Source organism: Sylvia atricapilla, chromosome 10, assembly GCF_009819655.1.
Source record: "Sylvia atricapilla isolate bSylAtr1 chromosome 10, bSylAtr1.pri, whole genome shotgun sequence".
NCBI classification, from domain to species: domain Eukaryota; kingdom Metazoa; phylum Chordata; class Aves; order Passeriformes; family Sylviidae; genus Sylvia; species Sylvia atricapilla.
The window spans coordinates 3318037-3335701 of NC_089149.1; the positions used below are offsets into that span (position 1 = coordinate 3318037).

The following is a 17665-nucleotide window of genomic DNA, read 5'->3' on the forward strand; positions in this document are numbered from 1 at the left end:
TCTGCCTGTAAATACACGTTCAGTGTTCTCAGTTCCTTCTTTGATTGGAATGGGGACAGGCAGCTCTGAATTTTAAACGACTGAGTTATGTTTGTCATTCAGCTGCATTGTTTTCCCATGTTTTCCTGTCCTTTCCCTCCTTTCTAAGCCTGTGTAGAGCTGGGTTCTTTTTACCACCTTGGCCCAGCAATACAATTATTTTTCCATCCCATACTTAAAGAGATTATGTCTATTTGTCTCAAATATCTCACATTTGACAACCTGGAAAAACCACTTTAATAAAGAAGTGCTCTGGTGACTCCCAACTATTCCCGCATTTGCAAGATCAGATTTTCAGGAAGGCAGGGGTTTGATGGATGAAATAAACCAAATTTTTTTTTTCAATATATTTCAGGTAATCAATTCTAAACAAAAAAAGGAAACATAAGTCTTTAGCAGCTGGCAGCAGTTTCAAATAAGTACAAGAAGATGATGGAAGTGTAATGGTATCTGCAGTGATGGAAGTTAGAGAGGAGAAAAACCAGAGATGCTGCTTCCAACCACACAGGGGAAAAGGAGGTTTACTGGGCTGCAACAGGAAATTGTCTATCAAAATGAATTTAGAACGATTTTCATATGATTAAAATTACCTGATGAGACTTATGTTTGATAAATTAGGAAGTACTTAATGAATCTCGTACTCCATCAGGAATTATTCGCAATTAACTCGTGGGAAGGTGAAACATGAGCTCCATAACAAAGAGGTGGATGGAGGAAATGAGGCTGACCTCACACTGGAGGTCTCATCTCTGGGTGGCTCCATCAAAATCCCTGATTTGTTTGTTCTGGCAGCTTCCGAGGAGACGTTTTCAGGGTGGAGGATCAGACAGGAACAGCAGCTGGGGAAGTGGAGGGTGACAGGGAGCTCATTAAAATGGGTGGCAGTTTGTCACTGAGCTTCAGGGAGCTCCAAACCATGACCTGTGGGAAGGTTTCGTTCTCCCTGGGGAGATCTGGCAGGTGCCTTTTGGGGTTTGGTTCTGCTCCAGCTGAATTCTGTGGCTTTAAGGTTCATCAGGATCTCATGTGCATCCCTGGGTTAGGGATGCAATCACTTCATGCGGTATAAAAGCCATGTTTTGAGGTAAAAGGGAAAATATCATTTCAGTGAGGTAATTAAAGGGAGAAATCAGCCATCAGGAGTGCTGTGTGCAACCAGCTCCACTGGGGATACAATTATGTTTTTCCTACAGGCAAATGAAGAGACAGTGAGTTATGTCCATTATTTCTTTTGAAAAGAAAGTTTTGAGAAAGAAAATCTTGAAATGTTACTTCTTCGCTGTGTTTCCTCAGTGACAGAAAAAGTTTAATTCACCCAGAAATTGTTGAGCTTCATTTTGTTAGAAAAGAGAGATTTGATACTGGAATAGGCCTCTCCTAAACCAAATAAAAACGCTTTCTTCATTCCATAAACATCTTTTCTTATAGCTTCATCCAAGGACTGTTAAATCAGGGAAAGGCTCCCTCTTCAGTGCCTGACATTGGCATTATGACTTGCAAGCCCATTGTTTTTCCAGAAGAGAGAACCAAATTTCAGCCCTTGTTGCTTGGTTACAGCCCCTCCAACCCTCCTGGAATCCATGGGTTTGTAACACCTTAGAAAAGCAGACATATATAGTTTTCACTTCAATTATTTATGCAGCCAGTTGTTGATTCCTTTTTGTCTGGTGACCCCGATGAAATGTTTCACTAGCTCTGCTCTCCTCCTGCTCAAGGCTTTATTCTGTTGTCCTTGGCTTTTCCCTGGGAATGTTCTCCAAGCCTTACCAGTGGGAATCAAATGCTTTCCTGGAATCCTGAATGGGCAGGACAAAAAGAAATGTGTTGCCTGGGTAACTCAGCAAAATAACCAGATAGTCTGAGTGAGTGTTAGCCTGCTTATCTGCCCAGGCACAGATGAGCATTTGTGCATCAAAACTCTGCTCCTTTTCTAGGGCCGTGCACATCAGACCTCTGAAATATCCCAAGAAATTCTCTCTTTCTAACTGACTCATCCATGAACACCCTGGATTCCTGGATATGTTCAGACCAGGTAAGGTCAATAAAAGTTAACTTTCTGCTGGTGCTGAAGTGTTGTTACATGTTTAAGTGTGATTTTACTGGTGCCATTGGCCTGATGATGGTTTGACAACACCAATATGTATCAAGTTAACACCAAAAATAGGATTTTACGTAAGGAATTTATAATTATATCAACAACCTGATTTATCCCTGAATCAGAAAAAAAAATGTTATAATATAGAAATGTCTTTTAAATATTCTTTAACGATGATTAACAAAATGTCAGCTCAGGAACTCAGCCAGTAAACCCAGATTTAAAGCCAGACTGTTCATCCAGTCTGGTCTTAGCGAAGTCAGTGGCTGGGAATCCTGTGTGAATGCTGACCCTGGGCACAGGAACAGAATTTCTGCTGCCACAGTGCCAGGATTTCATGGTCTGAGCATCTCAGTTATTTCTGTATAAAAGGAGGAGGGATAATGTAATTTCCTTTCTTCCTCCTCTTTGTCTGTCTGCTCTGTTCAATTAAAGCACAAAGTCTCTGTTTTCCTGACTTTCTGTTGTGCCCAGAACAGTGAGGTCTCTGGTGGCCTTCAGCAGTGAGAATAATTGGGATAGTTTCTGTCGTTAAGCAGACCTCAGGATGAGCTGGATTCTGCCCACTTCCTACATATTTCATGGACATGCAGGGAAAAATCCAGTGGGACAAAAAATTATGTGAGACATCATTTGAGACAGATGCCCACTCCCTAGTTACCCAATTCAAAGACGAAATTGCTGGTCAAAATTAGATGAAGTGGGAAAAACTATTTCTTTCTTGCAGAGCTGGGACACACTGCTGAATTTCTTGTCAGAAGCACATTTTTACGGGCAGGTTGTAAAGATCTGAAAAATAGTGTTTATAATGGAAAGGCCGACACCACGTAAAATATGTCGTTCCTCTGAAATAGCACAGAGATAATTTTTCATGGGCTTTATGAGGAATGCATTTGCCATAAAAGATCTGAAACCCATTAGTCTGTGATGGGGCCCAATACCTTTCATTTTATAGACAGAGGAAAAATGGCAAGTAGAAGGGCCCCAAATTACAATCTTGTTTGATTTAGATATTAATTTCTTTATTCTTAGCAGACAGAGGAATGATTCGCTCAAGTGACCTGATGAATCTCTTAATACCCCATCCTCGCCCACCCCGTAATAAACTCAGTTCTTAGCACATAAAGTTTTAATGAAACCTGTGTGGAATGACTACTTTGTTAAATTTCACATAACGATCTGTCAGTTCAACATTTGGAACCACAGAATGGAGCTGAGATTCTCTAATTACCATTATTCCCCTCTGCTTTTAGTGGCACGGTGAAACTTGCCAGGAGAATTTTCTAAGAGAAGGTTTTGAAGCCTTCAGCAACCTTTGGGGAAAGCACAGACCTCTCTGTACAGAAAGGCCTTGTAATGATCAGCCTTTGTTATGGCCAAAAAGAGAAATGCGAAGGAAAAGGAGGATAAGGAATAATTTTTCTGTGAAGAAGCTGAAAGGTAGAAGTCTAAACCACAGAGGTTTTGACTATATGGCATTTCCAATTGAATATCCCCGGGCAGAAGGGATAGTGTATTTTTCCCACATTGATTTTAATCTATTTATCCCCTCTTTTGTCAGTACAGAGCCCAGGAGCTCGAGTGAGGAAGGAGCTGTGCCTGTGGTGTGGGAGTCGCAGATCAATAGGGCAGATTTACAGCTCTGCCTAAAACCTGGTTGCATCACTCCTATTGGAGTTTAAAAGTCATCTGTGAACTTCAGCAGGGACCGACCAGTGCCCACAACCACACTGGGCTGCTGCAACCCCACCCTGGAACCCTGCCAGCACCTGCACCTTGTCTGGGTGAACAAACAAAACCCAAACGCGTTTTGATGGCAATAATTCACTGGGCCGATTCTCAGAACCTGCAGCTTTAATGTTTTGAGAAAAATATAATGTAAAAAACCGGACACAAACCTGACCTGTTGGTTGCCACCAAGAGAAGAATCTCTTGTTTTCATTCTCAGCTGCAAACTGGAAGAAGGAAGCCTGGAAGATTCTCCTAAAATGGCAGAGCACGTTTCCATGGGGCAAGAACGCCCAAAAAGAGGCGCTCGTAAAGAACTTCCCTGAACATTTCATAACATGTGAGCCTCTTTAAGGATTTTCTTTCCATCCAATAGAGACACTAACAAGGCATTTAACAAGCCTTTAATGAAGCAGGAGATCTTTCAGGCAACGAAAACACCAACTTGGAGTGGGCAAAACCGTGAGAGCAGTCGGTGAAAGCGAAGCCGCCGCAGCGGGCAAGAACAGAGATCCTGCTGGATGATCACGTATCCTGCTACACCTATCACCCGACCCATCTTTAGGCACCTTGTGGAAAGACAGTTCACTGATACCAGCTCGATCAGCCCAGGAATTTGTTTGATGTGCTTAAGAGATTGGTAACAATAGCTCCTTAACGTGCCCGCGTTGCGAGGTGACAGCGTTTCCCTGGAGACACTGAATCCATCCCACCTCGGCCTGGATCCCGGCAGGTTCCCCCTCTCCAGAGGCCCTGGAAGTCGCTCCCTGTGCAGGGGCAGAGATGGGAAGATAAGCTCTGCCTGTAGACAAATAGCCCTGTGCAAGATGCGAGGATTTTATGCAGCAGCCAGACATGTCTGAAAGGTAGGAGGGTGCAAGGAGACACGAACCTGTAGTCATTGCTTGACATGCTTTGACAACGAGGATAGAGTTACAGGATTGAGTGTCTTTTTTAAAATGGACCAGCTTGTATTGCTAGGGCAGATTGCTGTGCAGGGAAAGCAGGAATTCAAACAGAGATGGTTTTTCTTGGTCTCATTGCCTGATTGCCAAAAGAAAAAGCTGTCCCGACAAAAAAACGTCGAGTTTGTTGTGAAAATGTGTGAAAGGCACGTGGATTGAGATGTGGGCTCTGATCCATGAGGACCCGTGAGGAAAATGTCAGTTAATATGCTAAGAGTGTACCATTGTGGTGATAGGACCTAATTAAGTTAATTATGTCTTTGTGGGGGGGCAGTTTTATGAAGCATAAAGCAAGATAATTGATGCTACAGCTATCAGCAAGGATGCTTTGTAGCCATAACTTACAGGTGTGTTTGTCACTAAATTACGCTCAAAAGAACTGCTTCAAAATGTTGCATAATGTCTCATAAAACTCCTATAAAAATAATTGAAAGGTAATAGAGCATGCAAACACTATGTCCTTATCTCCTACTCTCCTAAGTTCAGAGAGTTCTCGTAATAAATGTTTGCATACAAGCAGAGCTGCTCTGGAGCAGTAAATTGTGTGCATTTGAAATGAAGCACAGCCTGGATTCTGAGTTTGTCATCTTTTAACTACTTGCACAATTTGTGTCGGTGAGTTACCCCTGCAGTTGGTTTATATGGATGGCTTTGGCATTTGCCATGGACTGGGACAACATAAATAACTGGGTGTTTGGAACTTGGGAGCAAGCACTTACTTGTGCAGGTGGTTTGGGCAGACCCAGAACTCTTAGATCCAGCTCTCTTAAAACCTGCAAAATCAGCAGTTCCCACCCAGTGATACAAACCCTTTGCTTTTAGAGGATTTATTGCTCTTTTCTTAGTTTCTCTAGTCTGGATTTTTTTTCTTTTTTTGCCTTAAAGATGATCTTAAAAAAACACATTTGATTTGGTTCCTTCCTTTAGAAAGGTCCACGTTTTTCATTTCCATAGTATCAGGACTTCACTGAGATCAGCCACACGGGAGCAGGGCCCTTTCCATCAGGTGTGGGCTGTGATTCAGTGGGATGGAGCAAGCACCACGGGAATTCTGACTCTGGATATGTGAAGAGTTAGTATAAATAGCCCTACTACTTGTTTCATCCAGGGCATTTCAGACTTAAGGGGAAAGCAGCCGTGGTTCAGTGAGAGCTAAACCTGCTCAAGGAGGCTGATTCCTGAAGAGCAGCTGGGGATAAGGCTGTGGGAACTCAGACCAAAACTGCTCAAAAGGCTGGGACAAAAAGCCTTTCATATCCCAAATGCAAGAATTTGCTCATAACCTCCTTTATCTTTGCTCCTCTTTAACTGAGCTCCCCATTTTCTGTGCAGCAGAGCCAAACCTGTGCTGTGGAGTCTCAGATGTTTGTTTTTCGAGGCTGCTGTTTCATCAGGAGAAAGGAGCCTTTTGACTGACACGCCTTTTTTAACAGCCAAATATCTAAAATATACACAGGAGGGACTTTTCACTCTCTTTCTCACTCAATATCTTTCAGTGGTGTCATTTCAGAAGCAGCTCAGCTTTAGCTCTTCAAAGCCCTTTTTTTGTGGGTTTTTAATGTATCCTACACTTAAAGGCAGCTGGACTCAGATGTACTTGCACTGCAGTCAGGAAACCTGGAGCTTTCTGGGCTCTGGGGAAACCTGGCCAAGGTGTCAGTGAGAGGAGAACATTCCACAGCTGGCACTGACATCTGGATGAGGGGGGACTTTGATCAGGGAGCTCAGCAGCGCATGGTTTTCCAAGGAATGGCCTGGAAACTCCTCAGCCATGTTCTGAAAAAGGCAGGAGCTGTTCTGTTCTCAATGCTGACAGTTTGCAGAACTCTTCAGGCACTGAATTCCTCATGGGGACTTCCACTGGGGAGAATAATGTAAAATCCAAGGGGTTAGCCACGAGTGCTTCCAGTTACCCCACAGCTCCCTCTTGTCAGCTCACACAGAGCACCCCAGACTTCAAGGTGCCTGCAAAGGATTGTTTGGTACAATTTTGTGGGGTTTTGTTTGTTATTGAGATTGAAAAAAAAAAAAAAAAAAAAAGTTGCACCTGGATTTGGTGTCAGTGGCAAAGATGTAGCCATGATAGGAACTGCACCAAGGGCCAGCCTCAGAAATTAGAAGCTGGTCACACACAAGATTATTTTTTTTCCCCCATTACCTTTTGAAGTTTCCTTTCCAAACCTCTATTATAGAATTCTTAAAATATAGTCAAGTACCTCTGCTTAAAAGACATCATAAATACTCCCCCACACCCCCCAAAAAGAGGGAGAATGGAGGAATGCAATTGCCACAGAGGGTTTCCATTAGCGAAATTAATTCTTCTCTCATAAGAATTTAGGTCCATGATTTATGATAACCACCAATTTCTCACTGCAGGCGAAGTGAGAGGAAATGACTCAGCCTGGACAGACATCATGAATCTAATTTTTTTTTCCCTTAATGCTTGACATAATCTGTGTGCTGCTCCCTGAGGTGCCATTGCAGATTCATATCCAGCCGAAGGGCCTCACAATCAAGGCAGGAAATTTTGTTCCTTTCATGTATTGTGGGACCTGTAATTGCTTGGAATTGCATCCTGCCTCGTCCATTGCCGCTCCTTTTGCATCAGTTTTGCAGCAAGATAGGAAGGTAAACAAAGCAAGGGAGAGAAAAGCTGTGTGCCACTCGCTCCTCCAGAAAAATCTTCTGTGACACGATGTGGGGGTCCAGCTGGTGCTTATTAAACTCAGGCAGTTTTGAGATGAAAGATGTTTCTTTCTGTCACTCTTTCCCATGGAAATCTCACTACCCACCTGATTGGGGAAGTCGTAGCCATCACTTTTTTTAAAAAAATTTTTTTTTGGAACTTTATGTTTTATTTGCCATCACCGATACAGAATTTTGTGAGTGCGTTTCCTGCCAGGAGATCAGAACAGATATCATGTTAAATGGTTCAGCTAAAATGTTTTATCCCACATTTCCAGGGACTGGGAGTGTATATTCCTGTCTCAGCAGAGGAGGTAGTATCTAGCTGAGAGAGAGGTAGGTTTTGAAAAGTCTTGCAGTTATAAATAGTCATTTGAATATATCCTAAAAAGATCACCTCCAAACTGAGAAAAATAGCTGATCTTTTTCTTAAACACAAAAGAATTTCTACAAATTTCTCTGGTCTGATCTCATCTAACATACAAGGAGGTAAAAGCAGAACAAACACCAAGACAGAACTAAACCAGAATTCCCATTTTCATTTTCTGGGGTTTTTTTTTTCCCTATTTACCCAATGTAAATCCTCTTTTCTCAGGGCTGCTGTGTGTGAGCTCCTGCTGCTCTGTAACACACATCCCTCCACGAGGAGCTGTTTGCCTCCAGGTGACCTCCAAGAGAGTCTCAGTAAATAGCTGCTATTTTCCAAAATGCTGAGCTCACACAGCCTCCTGGAAGTCACCTACAGTTCACTGGGGCTGGTCTGACCCCATTAAAACCCCACCAGGAAGCAGAAGGGAGGAGAGCTGAGGTCACCAGGACACATCTCTTCATCAGGGTTTGCCAAAAATCTGTAATTGTCCATTTTAAGCAATGTTCTGTTTGGCCTCTCTGTTACTCCCAGTATGAGACCTTCTTTGCCTTCCTCCCCAAACCATCTTAAAGCTGCATTTTTATTCTGTATTTCTGCTCCTGACTCCGGTTGTTTTATGATGCTGACTGACAGCTGAGGCTCCCTGGCAAGAGCTCCCTGAGCCTGTAGAGTAAATGTCAAATTACAGTGCTGGATGCACACCCTGACTAAATCAAATCATTGTTTTTCAAGTATTCCGTGGCAAATTCCTAAACTGCAGCTGCCAGTCTGCAAGTTCTTCAATCCCTCTGAAGCACAATGAGAGAAATTGCCCCATTTGGGGTTTTTAAAATGTGACTTTTGGAAGTGTTCTTAGGCAAGGGACTAAGAGAGCTCATGAACACACGACTTCAAGCTGAAGATTGACTTGGTAACCTTGGAGGTCTTTCCCAGCACTAATGATTTGAAGACTCTATTGAACAAAGTTCAGTTTTTCTCCAGAGCTCTGAGAATCCTCTAGAACATATCCAAGAGATTAAAAATAAATATACTAATACTAGTAAAAGAATGAGTTAAAACACCTGTCCAGTGGAATAAAATAAATAACTGAGGTGTCTTTCCATCCAACCCAGATCCATAAAAGCAGAGCTCTCCTGAGTAGAAGGGAACAAACACGTCTTGCTGCTGAACAAATTCAGCTCTCAATTTTCTCCAAGACTCAGTTTTTCTAACAAATTGCTAGTAAATTTTTCTTTCTGATGCTTGGACACATCTGTGAAAGGCTCCTGTGTGTAAGGAAATGCAGCTCAGGGGAGGGGTGAGGGGATTGCCCAAGGTTTGGCCTCAGGATGTGGCTGTTGCCTGCTGGCAAGTCCTACCCCAAGCTATTCTGCGTTTTCTGTAATTATTTGCTGTAACTATAAAGCAAAAACCAATAAAACTTGCGTTTCTCTGGGCAGAATCTACACTGGCTTAACATCTCCTCTCTAGCTCCTCAGGTCTGACTACAAGCAATCAAAAGTTCCTGAAATCCTACTCCTCCTGCTGCTCCATCCTTGGCGATGCACACAATATTCCGCTGGTTTTACCCCAACACAGAGGAATCCTCGGGCAGAGCTGGGACTCCAGGCTGCCTTTCCCAGTAAGTGTGGGGTTTTCCAGTCTGATTGCAGGCTTGTAGAAAAGAGACATTGACAAAGAGGAGCTAAGGCAGAAATCTCTTCCTCAGCTTGGAAGCGGATTTTTGTTTACCTCCTTTTATCTTCCAAAACTGGGGCGGAATAAAAATAAGATTCTGTCCTTTGGGGCCAGGGGATTTTCCTCAGCCTTTGAGCTCTGAGCACCAAACTGACGCCATGGGCAGGTGGATAATGAGCCCTGAGAAGGCTCTCTCCAATATCTGAGCCAATTTAGCAGAGTTAACCAGGATAAGCAGTGGCAAACTCCACTTCAGTGAGAATTCCCACACCATTTACCAGCTCCTGCATATGGCTCTGACTGGAGGGATTTCTGCTGGAATAAGGCCAGAAATAAGAGAAAGCTCAATGTCAAAACCTCGAGAGCTTTTACTGATCTTTTTATATCTTTATTTTTGCTTGTTTCTTTTTTTTTTTTTTAAGCTTCCTTCTGACTCCTTCAAGTACCTTGGCTGGTGTGACCTAGAAGAACACGGCGTTCGAGGAAATCAGCTCCGCTGTCCCCGAGTGAGGGAAGGTAAAGATCAAAAAGACACTTGGACATCTCAGCCCCCAGCTCTACTGAGTCATAAAGAGTCCATCCTTAAAAGTGCTGAGCTCAAATCATGCACCTTGCCATTCCTTTGAAAAGATTTCAGGATTTCAGGATTTCTGCCGGTGTTTGCTTTGTTATTTTTAACCATTAGGAAATTGTCCTTTGTAATTTCCAAAATGAAAAACAACTGCAAATCGAAAATTTTTAGTATTAATGTGGTGCTGATGACTTCTCTCAAAAGTTCATTAACATTTGACTGCTCAGAATGCAAGAAAGCAAGAGGGAAACCCAATCCTGCACACAGTGGCACATATATTGTATTTTAAGACTAAATTGGCTCAATTACAATCTATAGACACACTCAAGAACAGATGGGTTTTAAATTCCACTATTTGCATGTTTGGGAGTAAACAGTGGAAAATTTCCAGCCTTTAATCAGGAATTTGAAGATGTCCATAGCTCTAAACATTTCATTAAGTCTTGAAGTCTCCAGTGTGTGTCTGTCCCAATACAAATGAGGTTTGCAGTGGGGCTGTTGATCCTGGTCACTGCTCTGGAAGCTGCAAACATTTTCCTTTCTCAGGACAATCAAAGGCTAACTCAGAGCATGGCAAGGAAAAAAAAAAAGGATTTCAGAACTCAGATCCCTATGAAGAACCCTTCAGAAATAGTTTTCATTCTGAGCTGTAGCAGATCTGTCATTTACCAGCCGTGCACAAAATCATCCCGACTGTGGATTGCTGGCTGAATTACGGCCCTGGAAATGGTAGAAAAATTTTTCCATTAATTTATATCTCAGAAGCCTGGAAACTTCCACACCTATAATATTACATATATTTCTTTATTACAGAACCTTCCCAGCAATATATATATTTATTCTTCCAGGAAGTGACTAAGTGCCAGTTCTGTACCACATCCTCAACTGTAAATCTTTCTCTCTGACCAGGGCCCTCAGAAGAAGAGCTGTTTTTCAGAAAAGAAGAACATACCCTGAAAAGAAGAAAACAAGTAACTGACACGGAGAAATGGGAAAAGAGGCTGCAAGAGAACTGGGAAAACTGTGCTGTAAAACTTTCTCATTAACACTTTGGACTGTAGCTGTAAAGAAGCCAAATAATGACGCGCTGGCTGCTCACTGCACTGAATAGGTTAAAACCTGTTGTAAGAAAGGTGTCCCTGGCTATGGCAGGGGGTGGAATTGGATGAATTTTAAATTCCTTGCCAACCCAGACCATTCTGTGAGGACTCCATGAATATTCATACCTGGCTGATGTGCAGCACTTTGGTGCCAGATGAGTTTAGAAGCCAAACCAATAAGCCACGATTGCTTAGTCCTGCTCCCTCCCCACACACTGCTAACCCCACTCCTAGAGGAAGGAGGAGATGGACACTAAAATTCAGCCTTCAGAGATGGTTTCTTTCTTCTTTACAAAGAATTAAAGAGCCCATCACTATGAGGTGATTCATCTGAGGTGAATTTGGCTCTTGGTACCACCAGTTATTATAAGAGCAGCAGCATAAAATGTATTCTCATTTTAACTACCTCTGACTAATTCTATATTTAATAGAATTATAGAACTATTACAAGGCAAGAAAGGAAAAAAAAAAAAAAAAAAAAGTGATTTCTCTTATTTTTCCCTTCCCAGGAGTTGAACCTTTCCTTCCAGGACCTGGGTGATCTTTACCAGGTGGAAAACTTCAAAAGAATCCTCCGAAGGTTGATTCGGGTGGAGAAGCTTTGGTTGGTGGACAATTCTTTGACAGACCTTAGTGCCATAAGGTTGCCAAGGTAGACAAAATGTCCTGTTTCTATTTTTGTGTAATGTCCCAGAAATCAGAATTTTACTGAAGGGACAGCTGGAGCAGGCTCTTGAGAGCTGCCAAATCTGCTCTTGGGGGGGTTCTGGGTTGAGAATCCATCAGTTTATTGCTGTTCTGAGTTCATGTCATCCCCGGGCTGGAAATATCCAGTGAGGAGATCAGATGATTCCCTCTTTATTCCTGGGGAATAATTAATGAGTCCTGTCAGCTTCAGGGAGATCTGTGCCAAAAGGGGAAGTTGTTGAACACAGAAGGAATCTCTGTGAAGAGACAGTGGAACATAACCCAGGCAGAGAGGCCAAGCACGACCATGACAACTATAAATTCATTTTACCATCCATCTGTTGCTACTCTGCTGTTGTGTATTTAGGTGTATGGAGTGCTGTAGAACTGAGAACAGAAATAATGATGCATCTGTTGTACAACAGAAAGGAATTAGGGAATTTAAAGTGCAGGGATCTGATCTGGCAGTCCATGAGACAAACAGAAAACCGGTGTATAAAACCCATTCTTGTTGGAGGGATTCTGTCCCAGATGTGACAGTGATGCCATACACTTTGTACTTTACAGATGCAGAGAGCTAAATGTAAATAAAAACCACTTTACATCCTTCAAACAGCTGCCAAAGATCCCTCAGATTCAGCACTTATCTCTCGCTGAAAATAACATCACGACCCTAAGTGGGATTTCAGACTTCAGGCACACTCCACTTGAATCCCTCATCCTCAAGAGGAATCCCTGTGAGTTCCAGGAAAGATACAGACAGCTGTAAGTCTGACCCCCTCGTGGCTAACAAAAGCGATAAACACAAAAAACCTCTTTGTCAGAGTTTCAAAAGAATGGGATCTCAAATCCAACAAGCTTTCTAAAGAAGCTTTTCAATTTCCCATAGTTTCAATGCTCCAGGAACGTGGGTTAGCCAGCTATTATGTGATAAAAGCCCCAAAATATTTAGAAACTGCCTCTGATGCTTTTTAATGGCATGACTGGCAATGCTGGAACTGAGCTGAGCCCGTGGATCAAGTTTAGAGACAGTGAGCAGGGACAGACAAATTAGATTCCCTTTTATTAATAGAAACTACCTATTACTCAAACTCTCTTCAGTCTCATTGTATCCTTGGTGGGTTCTGCAAGGAGCCTAAACTGCATTACATGTCAGGGATGGAAGGAGGAGGATGTCTTGCAAGATGGGAGAGAAAGAAGGAGAAAATTAAGTTCCCTTCATTTGATTTTTCTGGATTCCCCCTGTCCCTGTGGCAGGGCTGGGGAAGGTGCTCTGCCTTGAGCAGTGAAAGTTGGTGCTGCAGGTTTTGGGATGTGCTGGAGATTTAACAGAGCAGCCCCAGAATTTCCACTGGAAATGGAAATTCTAATGCAAGACATTAGAATCCAAGAAAATTCAGGAGAATATAATCTATTCTAGGTCTCCCTCTTAGAAAATCTGCATGGTTGCATGTTTTTCCCCACTACAAACACAGCCAGGAGCTGATATTTTAAAGATAAACCTTGCAGAGTGTGTCTGAAATGGGACACATCTCCTCCCATTGTTTCCTGGGAGGGGAAAAAAAAGAAGAAGTTTTTAATGAACACCTTTCTGAGTTTCCAGTATGTCCTTGAGTCTTGGGGGCATCCCTTTGGCAGTGGGGTGGTGATGCTGGTGCTTTCCAAAGGCAGCGAGGCAGATATCAGCATGGGAGGGGAAAAGTAAATTTTAAATGATGGATTTCACATCTTATTTGCATGTCTAAAAATCCAGGAGAAAAAAAAAAAGGAGAAAATCACCTTTTGACAATTCTTAACTGTGTTTCTGCTCTCAATCTGCCAGTTCTTAGGGCAATTAAATATTACTGTTTGGTATATCTCTGGTACTATGTTCATTCCCAGTGTTGGAAGACAGATTCTTGAAGTGCTTTATCTTTATTGAGTCTGAGGATATAAAAGAGGTGCAATAGAGAGAAATCTGAGAGTTTTAATTAGCTCCTTATCAGATAAATTCTGCAACAAATGGCAAATCAAGATTTCCAACCACCCAAATCTATTTCAGATATGTTTGAACCCACTGTTTCTTTTTTATCAGCGTCTCTTTTGTTCTCACCATTTCCCAAGATTATTTTTCTCAATTTCTATTTTCTCTTTTGTCTCTCTTTAAGTGTGTTCTCCAATTTGCCAAACCTGAAAATGCTGGATGGTGTCCCAAAACTGCCAGAGGACTGCTCACCCCCTGCTGTCAGGTTTTTTTACAGAATGTGTACTATACTCTAGCACTGTGTTTTTGTAGGATCACAACTGTGCTACAACCACCTTGCTGAAAAGAGACAATAAATCCTGCTTATGGAAGTTCTATTTTTTTTTTTTTTTGTACTGATAAAAGAGATATTGAAACAGAAATAAAACATTTTTGAGTGCATTTGGGGATATGGATATGTAAATAAGACATAATATTATACTGAATATAATGAGTTTGGTGTATTAAAAATAGTGTGAGATTTTCTCATCTAGGAACTCTGCGTCCACAACTCACAATTGTTGACTCCTACTGCATTTAATCAAAATATACCCAAGCCGAGGCCCCAAATTCATTGTGGGAAATGACACAGGGATGAACATCCAAAGAAAAGGAAAACAAATCCCACAATTGAATGAAAAAGCCCCAACAATGTCCAAGTGCTTTTTAATGAGCTTTTTACATGGGCTAAGCTGAGCCACCCCAATCATTTTGACCCTTAAAAATTCAATTAAAAATAAAAATAAGTCTTGGGGAGCACTGGGGAGGCAAATCATGAAAAGGAAAGGAGACTTTTGTCTCACTGCTGGCATTGTTTGGGGATGTCCTGTGGCTTAATAGAGGCTCCTCAAAGCAGAGCCACAGGAGGGAAAGACCTGTGGGAGCTGCCAAGGGATTTGAAAAGGCTCTCAGGGTATCTGGATGCAATTATCTTTGAGAGGGACGTGTCCTTGGCTTTGATTGCTCTGCTGTCCACTCCTGGGGGCTCTGCTCCCAACCAGCACAAATTGCTGTGCCACCAGCGGTGCAGGGGAAGAATGGCAGAGCCCTGAAAATGAAGCCAATTAAGAGAATTGCCTAATTCCAGAGCCAGTCAATAAATCCTGTGCTGTGTGCTGGCTGCAGGGGCAGGTGGGTTCAGTGGCAGGGAGGAGGGAGGAGAGCTCAGCCCTGCAGGGCTCTGCAGTGCCATGACTTACCAGCAGAAAGGGCTGCTCAACATCTGTACTGCACCCAGGCATGAGAAATCACCAGCCTGGAACGTTCCCAGCCTCTCCCACAGCTTAGCAGCCAAAACTGGTTTATCAAAATACTGCACCCATGAAATCATAAAATTATAAATGTATTAGAGGCTTCGGAGGATTTTCTACAGCAGTGACAGGAAAAGGCAGTGGAGAACTGCAAAGAGGGGTCAGCTTGATGGTCACCCTCAGGAAATGTTGAATTGTGGAGAAGCAAAGCAGTGCTTACATGCTCACAGTATTTATATGCTCCCAGGGCTGGATCAGCAGATCCAGCCAGCGGGATCCAGCACTGGGAACAGACTGTGACAAACCCCTCCATAAACACACCCCAGGATCAGGAGGGAAATTCAACCCCACACAGCAAAGAGCTTTCACAGGTTCAGAGAGAGATGATGAGGCTTACACAGCAACAACACAGCCAGGGCTTTGAAACAGGGGAACAGAACATTGTGTTCGTGGCAGAGAACAGGAACTTTTGCCATGGAGGGGGTAAGGACAGAAAACATGAAGGCTTTCTGTGAGCTGAGGATAGGGGTCTAGCTCAGGTCTAGAAATGAATCCAGGCACCCTAGAACACATTATCATTGTAAAGAACCCCTGTAGTGTCTGGGAGCGGAAGGTTGAACACAAAGGATTAAATATATTCTTTTTAGCTGAGGATATGTGTGAGAGAACACCATGTTCTTGGAAATGAGGCAGGGAGCTGGAGCAGAGGGGAAACAGAGCCTGAGGGACCAGCCTTACTGAGCACCTGATCTTTACTGAACACCTTATCCCTACTGAGACCACCTTACCCTTACTGACCACCTCACCTTTACTGACCATCTTATCTTTACTGACCACCTTAGTGACCACCTTACCCTCACTGACCACCTTACCTTTACTGACCACCTTATCCTCAATGACCACCTTATCTTTACTGACCACCTCACCTTTAATGACCACCTCACCTTTAATGACCACCTCACCCTCACTGACCACCTTGCATTTACTGACCACTCTACTGACCACCTTACCCTTAGTGGCCATCTTAGCCTCACTGACCACTTTATCCTCACTGACCACTTGACCTTTACTGACCACCTTATCTTTACTGACCACCTTATCCTCACTGACCATCTTATCCTCACTCAGCACCTTGCATTTACTGACCACTTTACTGACCACCTTACCCTCACTGACCACTTCACCTTTACTGACCACTTTACTCTTAGTGGCCACTTTACCCTTAATGACCACTTTATCCTCACTGACCACCTCACCTTTAATGACCACCTCAACCTCACTGACCACCTTGCATTTACTGACCGCTTTACTGACCACCTTACCCTTAGTGGCCATCTTACCCTCAGTGACCACCTTACCCTCACTGACCACCTCACCTTTACTGACCACTTTACCCTTAGTGGCCATCTTACCCTTACTGACCACTTTATCCTCACTGATCACTTGACCTTTACTGACCACCTGACCCTTAGTGACCACCTCACCCTCACTGACCACCTTGCATTTACTGACCACCTCACTGACCCTGCCTGGCCAAGCCAAGAGCAGAGAGCAGCTGGGCACTGCCGTGGGTGTCTGACTGGACACAGGAAAGGCAAACAGGCTTTCCCCAAGGTGTCACACCCTGAGCAGTGCTCAAACCGTGCTGAAATCACCACACCAAGCACTCAAGGGCCAGGCTCTCTTCCCAGAATTCAGCATCACAGAGTGAGGCTGAGATGGGAAATTGCTCCAGTCCCGTGGGCAGACGTCTCAGTTACCAGCTCCTGGTAAAGTTACCACCCACCTCCTGCAGATGTAATTAGGAGCTGCTTGAATCTCTCCAGGGAACAGGCTCCGAGGCTCTGCTGCTCAGACCTGAGTGCTGGGTCGGTCACCAGAGAAAGGCACAGACACTGATTTATTCTCTCTGAACAGGAAGTTGGTTCTGCTCTCATCATTTTTCATTTCAGTATTTTAATGCTCTGGCTCTGGGATCCCAGGGAAGCATGAGGTAATGCTGGGGAGCCTTGCTGATTTTATTTAAAGTGCATCCAGGAGCAAGAATGTGCTGGTGATGTTTTGAGCTGTCTTGCTGCAAAGAGATTGAAAGGAGATCACAGAGCCACAGGATGGTTTAAGGGTGGAAGGGACAGAAAAGCCCCTCTAATTCAACCCCTGCCATGGGTTACTCAAAGCTCCATCCAGCCTGGCCTTGGACACTTCCAGGGATCCAGGGGCAGCCACAGCTTCTCTGGAAAACCTGTGCCAGGGTCTCCCCACTCTCACAGGGAAGAATTTCTTCCATCCATTCCGAAATGTAAAATAACAGCTGCCACCAGGGAGCTCAGTATCAAAGTGTCACGAAATCAATTTCCAATTACTTACAAAGATTCCTTTGAACCTGACATTTCATGAAAATTTAGCAAAGTGTTCCCAAAATCTTGCTTAACGTCCTAGGGCAGGTCTAGAGCTGATGAGCCAAAACCTCTCATTTAGCTGTCTCTTCACTTCTCA

The 17665-nt window shown here is 43.3% G+C and overlaps 1 long non-coding RNA gene across 2 annotated transcripts; it reads left to right on the plus strand.

The window, feature by feature from the left end:
• Positions 1-9295: 9295 nt before the first annotated feature.
• LOC136365729 (uncharacterized) lies at positions 9296-14654 on the plus strand. Of its 2 annotated transcripts, none has more exons than XR_010744398.1 (5): positions 9296-9503; positions 9982-10075; positions 11040-11882; positions 12485-12682; positions 14065-14654. It is a non-coding gene; the product is annotated as an uncharacterized lncRNA (long non-coding RNA). The 2 variants fall into 2 exon arrangements; XR_010744399.1 differs by having other exon boundaries at positions 12534-12682.
• Positions 14655-17665: the final 3011 nt, after the last annotated feature.